Source organism: Mesitornis unicolor, unplaced genomic scaffold (assembly GCF_000695765.1).
Source record: "Mesitornis unicolor isolate BGI_N332 unplaced genomic scaffold, ASM69576v1 scaffold20247, whole genome shotgun sequence".
Taxonomy (NCBI): domain Eukaryota; kingdom Metazoa; phylum Chordata; class Aves; order Mesitornithiformes; family Mesitornithidae; genus Mesitornis; species Mesitornis unicolor.
In genome coordinates, this window is record NW_010199055.1 from 6,199 (window position 1) to 16,547 (window position 10,349).

Genomic DNA, 10,349 nt, shown 5'->3' on the forward strand with positions numbered 1-10,349 from the left:
TGGGTGGTGCTAGAGTCTGGGCTGTAGCGTTGCTTTTCTCGTGCAGGATGCTAAGGTGGTTACTCTTGAAGCATCTGTGATTGTGTGATCTTGCTCATATTTAACAACTTTCTAGTAATAAAGGCTTAACTCACCCTTCAGTAAAAGAAAAAGCAAACCCAGGGGTCTTGGGTGGGGGAGCTGATGACTGGGGCCCTCTGGAGCACTGCTTGCCGGCTGAGGGGAAGCCTTGCTGCTCGGGGCCTGCTCCTGCCCAGCTCTGGGCCTGGTTTAGCAGGAGCGTTGCAGACCGAGAGGCCACTGTGGCAGAGGTGTCAAGGATTTGGGTCCCTGTTGCTCTGTCAGGCAACGTAGGTACTTGCTGGCCTTGGTTGTGTGGGTTCAGGTGTATGGTGCCTGTGGGTTGTTTTATCTTTCAAAGTGCGTTTCAAGAGAAATATTTGTAATTGAGTCAACTGCTGTGTTTGTGCTGTTAACAGAGAAAGCGACTGTGCTGGGGCAGCTGTTGAAAGCCACTTAGATCAGATTTTTCTCTCAGAGAAATAATAAGCAGTTACAACTGGACCTGGTTTCACAGAATCATGGAATATTGAGAGTTGGAAGGTACCTCATAAGCTCATCCAGTCCAACCCCCCTGCCAGAGCAGGATCACCTAGAGCAGGTCACACAGGAACGCGTCCAGGCGGGTTTTGAATGTCTGCAGAGAAGGAGACTCCACAACCTCTCTGGGCAGCCTGGTCCAGTGCTCTGTAACCCTCACAGTGAAAAAGTTTTTCCTCATGTTCACATGGAACCTCCTATGCTCCAGTTTGCTCCCATTGCCCCTTGTCCTGGCATTGGACATCAGAGAGAAGAGGCTGGCTCTGTTTCAGAACCAGGTTGTCTGCAGCTCCTTTCCACCTTCACCCTTACATCAGTGTAAAATAAAAGATGAAACTTATGAGACATAGTTCTTTAAGTATAGTTTTTCCACATCAATCTGTATGAAAATGGGGAAGCTTGCAGTTTAAACAGAACTGCTAGTTTAAAAGCTGTTTGGTAATCAAGTATGCTTACTTTTTGTTTTTGGCTATGTGCGCGCACACATACGTATATTAATGAGATAACTAACAGTGACATTAATGCACTTCTGAAAAGAGATAGGCTTGATTGATGTTATCTGAGGTAGACAATTGATCAAACAGTTAAATGTGGTCTATTACAAGCTGTGGAAAGCACAGCATCAGTTCTGTGGGATTACTACCAGGAGGATCAGTGGAGACATTTCAGACTGGGGCCTGAGAGGAAAATAGGCATTGAGTTTTCTACAGGAGAATGACATTCTAGTTTTATAGTAGCTTAACAATTCTGTATTTGTAAAGGAAACATGATGAAAAAGCTCTTAAAATGGATTGAAATTCAGTGCAGGCATACCTTCTCATAGTTATACTATAATTACACAGATACAAGAATTATTTGTAATTAAGTCTGTCTGTATACAAGACTGATATTTAATATAAAAAAGGTTTAATTGTGGTTTGGTGGTGTCTGTTACAGAATAATTCCACTTTAGAATGCCAAAAATGAATGTGACGAAAAAAGAAAAGAAGGCAGAAAAACGAAAAAAGCTGAAGCAAGATGTGGTCCAAAAGGGAGAGCTGGAATTGGAGACTGAACCGAAGAAAAAGAAACAAAATGTGCAGGTAGGTTCTCCTGACAGTTTAATTCAATAAAATGTGGATATATTGTTACCTGTGATGTGATGGGTTTAGGAATTCAGTGTTGAATCTGAATGTATTATTTGATTCCGTTGCAATGATTCCTTGGATGTGATATACCTTAAGAGAAAGTTAAAAGGAGAAGATAAATTCAGCCAAACCTGGATCCGATTGTAGCAGTCAGAGTACAAGATATCTGTTTGTTTTGGATGCTTCTGTGAAAGACAGAGATTGGGTGAGAGAATGTGGGTGAAAGGCAAACCAAATGGCTGTAAGCAACTGTCATATGGCAACATAGGCGTCGCTTAAGCCTTCATGTGATCCTGAGTGGTTGGAAAAACATGAAAGCTGTTTTCTTGGAAGTGCTCTTGCTTTTGGACAGAATGTCAAGTGGCCAGAAGGTGTCAGCAGTCTCTTTGTATTACTGAACATTTTAGGAATTTTATGAGAATGGAATGAGTAACACTGAGATGTTATTCAAGTGCAAACTTAGACCTGTAAGGGTTTTTTTGTGGTGGAAATGATGGATAAACAGGGCAATTCAATTCTGCTGTTCGGAGTGGTTACCGTAGAATGTGGATCAAAGAAACATGAAGTGGTTTGGTACTGTGGAGAAGGAAAGGCAAAGGGTTTTCCTTGAGAATTATCAAGGTGATATTAAGCCATGGTCTTAAAAACTCTCTCATGTTTCCTGGTCTTACATAACACAGCTGTGGAAGCTGCTTGTTACTTCATTTATCATGAGATGTATAGCTCAACGGAGATCATATAACTAAAAGATAGTACTTCTTATTTTGTTACTAGACTTCATTTAAGCCCATTGGTAATAATATTTTTGAGGGCTTTTGCATGCATTAGAGTACCTACCTGTTATATTTAGAGTTTGTGAAGCATAATGCAAGAAAAGCCATCCGACCTATTGGTAGTAGCTATTCAGGTCTGTAAATTCTTGCAGCTTTAAACTCAGCAGAAATGTTCCTAAGTAAAGTAGGAAAGTTACATCTTTGTCTATATCAAAGCAAAAATAGAAAATCTGATATTTATGGCTTAAGAAGAGGGAATGTTTATCTTTTCCTTTGTAGGGTGTATATTATAGACTTTAGTTTCACAATATTGTAATTAATTTGAGTGAAAATAATTTTCCAGGATAAAACAGTGTGAAATTGAAATGTCAAATTTAAAATTCTATTGCCTGTGACAATTTGTATAATCTCATGTAAAAATGGAAAAAAAATCCCAAGTGGGTTTAAAACCCCTTGCGAGTGGGTCCTTTTTGGACCATCTGATGTTAAGTGATATGCTCATGGAACCCCCAAATTAGTTTGATGCTCATGCAGACTGTAGGACTGTGAAAGAGAAAGCAAATATTAAATAGAGGAATCCTTAATACTATTAGGGAACACCACTAGGCACAACAGTTCTTAGAATGATAGAAGTTGATGTCAGTGGGTGGCTTAAATGTGTATATAGTGTTGGTTTTAGGGAATGCCATATAAGGTCTATGACAAGCCATTTCTTGGCATCAACTTTATAAACTATAACTGTTGATAGCAGAACAGCGTAAGTTAGTAGAGCACACTGTTTTGTTTGAAATGGCTGCTGAGAATGAAAAATGTTAGGCAGATCTTAAACAATTTTACTTCAGAAACGGTTAATGAAAGTTGGCCGTTCACCAGTTTGCTTGCTACTCAGCACGTGTACTCCCAGCTTTGTGTATAATTCTCAGTTAAGTCACAATGGCAATTATGCTTTAAAATGCTTTTGGCCATCCAACCTTGTCAGCCTGGAAAATGTAGTAGAAAACACAGTAAAATTGTTTTGTGTGTAGGAAGCTCAGGAAGAAATTTGGAACAAAAATTAAGAGCTATTGGGAGTGTTTATTCTGCAGCCTTGCTTTCTTTAATTCTATTTATGTCACTTTAAAATAAACTGGAACCTTTATAGATCTATAGAAATACCTGAAGCATGATGGCTGGATTCTGATGCACTATGATTGACTTTTAATGCAGTAACTGAATTAAAGAAAACATTTTTGGCATTCTTTAAGTAAGGATGGGTAGACTCCAGTTTCTCTGAAGGAGTCTCATGTGCGATGGAAAGAAGTCAAAATAGAGCTATATAGTGCATTGCTTTCGTTGGGAGAGAGGTTTCACTGGTTCATTAACTCACTTTACTTTCCTGTGTTGGTTTTTTTTCCTGTTCTAGTACAGCAGTTTTAGTCTGTAAAGTGGAAAGTGTAAATCTCTAATTGATTTTGTTATAGAGCTGAAGTTGAAATGTTTCTTAAATTACTGCCTTTACTATACATTGATCGTTCCTTCATGAAATTTGTTTCAAAAATTCTTACCAGCCTAAGACTGAAGCATTTTTCCGAGGAACAGCTTGACCTTTCAGAGTAATCTTGATGTTTTATTGATTTTCATCTACTCAGTTTCTTCTGTTTACATTAAATAGCAATGAGCAATTCAAGGCCAATATAAGTGTTTTCATGAATGGTCTTAGAACCACGCAGCTCTAAATGACACAACTATAGTGGAGCTGAGCAGAGCAATACAAGTTTTTAGATTTAATTCAGCCTTGTGGTTTTTTCTGACAGATTTTCATGTTACTGTTTTATTTAGCTACTTGGCAATAAACCTCACATTTTAAACATTGATTTTTTTAAAAAAATGCCTGGACATTAGTTTTACTTGTTCTTTAATGATTTTGTAGTTTACCAACATACTCATATGTTAAACCTTCCTATAATTGGAGATTATTCATTTGAGTTATCATGTAAGACAGGCATAAAGAAAAGAGATTTAAAACGGGCCATCTAGACTGGTGTTCTGAAGTTAAATACTGGCTGCTTAAACAAACTTTCTGATGCACCTTGTCTGAGACAAATTAATTTTGTTTCAGTTCTTTGAAAAAAAACAACTTACAATCTTGTTAACCTGTCAGCTTGAAATAACAGAAGCATTAAAAGTGTTTGCTTGCAATTACCCGTGTCTTGCTTCTGTATATGGATTTCTTCACCCTTCAAAATTTCAGCTGCCTAAGTGCCACGACGCTTACAGAAACAGCAGTACTGACACAACACTACAGAGGGAAAAACGTGTTGTGGTTGTGTTGTTTATGAAAGCTATTTGAGTTCTACCCAGCATGACCTTACTGTACCAAAAGATCTTTAACCTTGTAATTTAAGGGTAGATCTTGTTTCTCCAGGGCTGTTTTCAGAGCTGCAGGCTCTCTACAGAACAGTAAGAAATTCTTTGGAGTTGAACATCTATTAGGCGAGACTCAACATTCATAAACCACAGAAAACAATATTAATTTCCTGTTCCTTCCCAATTTAGTCTAGCAAACATTGTAACTTTAAGGAAAATTACAATGACCAAGAGGCAATCACTCTCTATAAATCAAATCCCGTTGTTCATGGTTGAAGGGTACTTTAGGTAATGCTCACATAGTCAGTGGGCGTTTCCTTCTACGTTCCTTGTTATCTTCAGCATTGCAAATGGTTGGAGGAGGAGAAGGAATCAACATTTTCCCCAGATAAAGGCAAAATCAGTGGGAAAGGAATTTAATTTTTAAGATTCCATACAGATAGTACAAACAATGGCAAGTAAACAAGTAGCTCATGGTGCTTCTTTAATCAGAGGGCTAGTGTGCAGGTGCCCAAACAGCAGTAAGATCTGCTTACTAAATGGAAAATGGCAAAAATTAGTAGGGAGAGAGTTTTTCACTTCAGCTTTTTGTAGGTTATCATAAAGGCCAATAAGGCGTTATTAAGCAGTTAAGGAGTTAAGTCAACAGCAAAGCAAACCACAAAAAACTTTTATTTAAAATCATTGTTTGCTTGTAGTGGTGGAAAACCTCGTAAAATTATGTTTAAGCTGTGGAGATAAACATTTTGGTAAGAGATGGGTGGAATAGCTAGGAATGCTACTTTGATATGATCTCTAATGCTGCTTGTAATCAGGTAACTGGGGTAGTAATTTGAATGTTTAATGGATGCAAACCAGGCATTCATGCTACAAAGCCTATCAAGCAGATACTGTAAAGCTAGCATCAGAAAGTGTATTTATTTATTTGACAACCCACTAATTCATACCAAAGCCTGTTGTTGAATAATGAGTTGTGGATGATTTGCAAACAAACTCAGTAATCCTTTATTATTCCATTTAATTTATTTTTTTTTAATTAATGGGAAGCTTATCTTGTAACCATCAAAATAACTTGTTTTGTATTTTCCCATCCTAAAAAATGCCATAAAGTTACGGCATAGTGTGATGTTTCTGGATTTTCTTCTACCAATATTAGCTGTATCTTACATAAATTAAAAATATATTTTGGAAACTGCTTGCATTACAATTCCACTATGAGCTCTTCTTGCATTTGTTTAGCTTTGCTTTACTAGCTTAATCCTCTGTTGTTTGAATTAGTGTTATCTGTGGCTGTTAATTTTTGTGTGTTTAAGAAATACGTAGAAAACCAATCTTAAATATTGAAGAAAGGAAAATAAGTTCCAAAAATTAGTTTTATTTAGCATAACATCCTAAAATAAGAATCTTGTACTGCTTTGGGGTTTTTTTACCATTTAAAATATGTATCTAACACGCAAACAGAGCTTCGTCCATGTTACGAAGAGAAGATGACACAATCTTTCATTCTCCCTTCATCCCTGCATTTCCCCCCCATACTTTGATGCAAGGATACATCAGCAGTTGGCAGTTTTCTGGTGATAAAGGGGGGGTGATAGCTATTTCTCAAAATGGCAAAATGAAATGTCAGTATGGATATTAGTGCAGTCTTGTTAGTCTGCTGGTTTTGATCAGTCTGTATTTGAAATGTTGGGCCTACTTCTCTTTTCTTTGGACTACCTTTCAGTTGAATGTTTATTCTTGTTTTATTTATATTTTTTCTTACTAGCACAGAGATAATTTTGGCCCATTGGCTTCTGATTGCCTCACTGCAGGATGGCCACCTGATAGCTGAAAACAAATCATAAAACCATGAACCTATTTGGCATTTATGACTTGCTGTGTGAGATCTTACTTGGTTTGTCTGCTTTTTATCTATGCAATATTTCTCAAATTAGGAAGAAGAAAATAGAGCTTTGAGGGCAGCTGCTTATGGGACTGAAGCATTTGTTTCCTGCTTACACTTTTTCATCAGAATATTGATAAGAATGACTTTAAATTATTTTATTAGATTAACCATACATTTATTTATATTTTAAAAGAGGTAAATTTGATTGTGACACCATATAGTGTTTACAGAGAATAGCAGGCCTTTTGTAAACGGACATGTCTAAGAAGGTACAAAACAGTGTCTGAAATAAGGATATGCATAGATTAGGCTGAATAATTTTACATTCCTTTGAAAATTATTTTTGTAATGGTAGGAATAGATTTCCCAGGAAAGAGTATTCACAGCTGGGAAAACAGTTGCTACTTTGAAGATGCTTTTCCCAGGCGAAAGGCTCATGTCCCCAACTGTGTTTGGTATAAACAATATGTGGTGTATTTCTTACTTTTGTTTAAAGGAATTGTGCATTCTTCATTACATATTAACCAACATTCATGATAATTCCAGGTCTTTGCCTTAAACTGTACACATTCAAAGTTAATTCCTTACTTTTATGAATAAAAGCCAGGATATGGTGAGTTTGGTGGTGAAACACAAGTGTCCCTTCTTTACTACTATGATGGGAAATTAATCCTTCTCTTCTTGGAGCACATACTGGATGTTTCCGCTCAGCTCCCATTCTTTACTCAGTTGTGAGACCTTCCTCGACGGTTCTTGTTAAGTTCCCAGTACAAATCCTTGCTTTCATGACTTAGGTGCAAATATCTTTGCAAAACTGAAATTCAGCACAGGATTCCCACTTGTGGGCCGAAGTTGTTGAGTAACGGTCTTTGAGCAGTTGCAGAAGTAAGGAGCAGAGCATGGGTCTGCTTCACTACGTGTCACCCAGCTCCAGTCCAGCAAGAACATTATTTTCTGTCTTTTGTCAATTATGTTTTTTCTGGCTCTATGTTAATGACTTCTAACGCATCGTAGAGAGAAGCATCATAAATGAAAATTGCTGGAAAAGGCCCAAATTACTGAATACAGAAAACTTGGCACAAAGCCTCAAAATATGTATAACTTCAGTTACCAAAAAAAAAAAAGTACCATTACATGTTTGAATTCACAAAACACGTTCCACTTGGCAAGAAATGAAGTTGTAAGCTTGAAAGAATAAATGTTTGCTACATTCTGATATAGGATAGAGCAGAGAAATGGGCATTCAAAGGGGATTGTTCTTCACAGGGCTTGAAACTTGGGAGTATGTACAGTATAACATATTAATGCAAGCCTGATTTTTGTGGATTTGTTCCTTCTTCTTTATTGCTCTTGGTACTATTTTGTTAATTTGTTCAAAAAAATCTAAAATGGCACAGATTTGAATATTTTAAATATGTTTATTCCAAAAAGCAGCAGTTTCCCCTGTCTTTGACAGAATGCTACTGCTTTTTTAAACAACGTGGGAGTCTTGTATAAGAATTTTTAGAAAATAAAAATTATTGTATGTTGATAGAATAGATTTAACAATAAAAAAAAACAAACACACACAACATTTTTCAGCAGATGAATGAGAAACCAGAATTATTTCACCAGAAGTTTCCTCCTCCTAAATACCTTTTGTGTTTGGATGCAATACTGTGAGCCGCATGAGAGATCAGTGTATATTTATGTATGTTAATTAATAAATTACAGCATAGATAAAATGACTCTTGGGTATTAGATCAAAGCCACACAGATTAATAAATACTTGTAAAGTGCTTGTCTGTTACATCCAACAGGTAATTAGAACAGAAAATTAATCTTTTGACTTTCAGAAGCTGCCTGATATAACGAGGGTACAAGCAGGAAGGTATCTGACAGGGGAACCTCTTGCGTGAAGAACCAGACTCCGTCTTTGAATGCATTTACCTTTTTCTAATTGAATCCCACAAGAGTTCTGTAGGACATCAAACAGAAGATCATCAACCAATGTTTTATTAAATTTCTCAGCATTATCTTAATAATTTGCATCTCTAAATGAGGCTTTTGCAAACAGCATAAATACACAAGGGAAGACAAAGCTCTGTTCCTACCATCTTACAATTTGAAATATGTCAAAACTGTTCGAGAATGTACCAAAGACTTAGAGCTGCATCGCTTAGAAAGGAGCAGAGAGGTTGTATAAAGGAACATATAAAATCTTATGTATGCAGGGAAAAGACATGTTTTTATAACTGTCATTCTATTCTACCTTTACATTATGTAGTGAATCATAAATAGGAGTTGTTTATGTTATATTTAGGTCATATTTCCCTACTTATTAAATAAATAGGTGGTTACAGAATTGTTTTACTGAACTGTAATACAAAGCTCATTGAAATCAGTCATGGCCTTTTTGTGAACTCCGAGCAGACTTTGGAGCCTTCATGTACGTCATTGGCTGGTTCTTTTTTTCTAGTTGCCTTTGGAATAAGGAAGTTTTTCCTATTTTATTATGGAAGTCCCATCTTTCATGGCTATTCCTACATCTAAGTCTGTAGCTCCTTGATTTTCTAAAGGCATTTTTAATAAACTTGTGGGGATTTTTTTATTAATTTTTTTTCACTGTCAAGGTTTACCATGCTTCATTTAAAACATGGTATCTTCTTCCCAAAGATTTGTTTAGATTAAGGTATGACCTAGTTTGGGTGTGGAATAGGAGGGGCCAGCTGTCCTGGTCCTATAGGTCTTGTAATAAAATCTCCTGGCCAAGACCCAAAAGGTCTCACCCAGTATCAGCATGAGCCAAGAAGAGCGCAAATGTAGCAGGGGATGGGGACAGTTTTCCATGGATCCTCATAATGGATACTCAATGTTTGGAATGTCATCACAGCATTTCAGTGAGCTCTTTCCTTGGTTTCTCTCTTAATTAGCTGTGTGTACTTCACTCATAAGTAAGTACTGGAACATAGGAATTAAAAGATTTCTGTAGTCAGGTAAAGGCTATTTCATTCTTTTTGGTTCTGAATGAAGAAAGAATGAAAATCTTATTTGCCATTATATTACTGTTTCTATTGAGAGAATGCCCAGGAAAGGAAATGTTTTTGCTGTTGGGGCAGAAAACAAATCTCTCTCGACCACTGTAAGGCAATTCTGCCACTGAGCTCTTTCTGTAAAAATAGCCTTAACTCAAATTTTAAGGATAATTTAACAATATTCCAGTGATTTTCCTGTTTCTCTAGTATGTCTTTTTTTCACAGTTTTCCTGGAGTCCTTCCAGAAAACATATTTCTTGCAATTTGAATAGGTTTTAAGCCTTCTCAGTGCTTTTGCTTGCAGATCAAGTGAGTTGGGACTTGTAAGCAAAGTTGCTGCTTTGGACAAGCTTACCCTATTGCGTTAAATATTTCTTTAGAGTAGGTATATTTAAAAAGTTCACTTTTACTTTTTGGTAATGAATAGTTCAGTACTTTGTGTTAATTCAGAACTTAAAAGCTTCTGTATATACCTGTAGCAGACTGTGTGAACAATTTGAGAAAATAGGTTGGAAGCCTGAATATGGCTTTATCACTGGGGTCGAACAACTTCAAAAGCTGTTCTAAATGCGCAAGTTACTTTGTGAGACTCAGACAATCATCG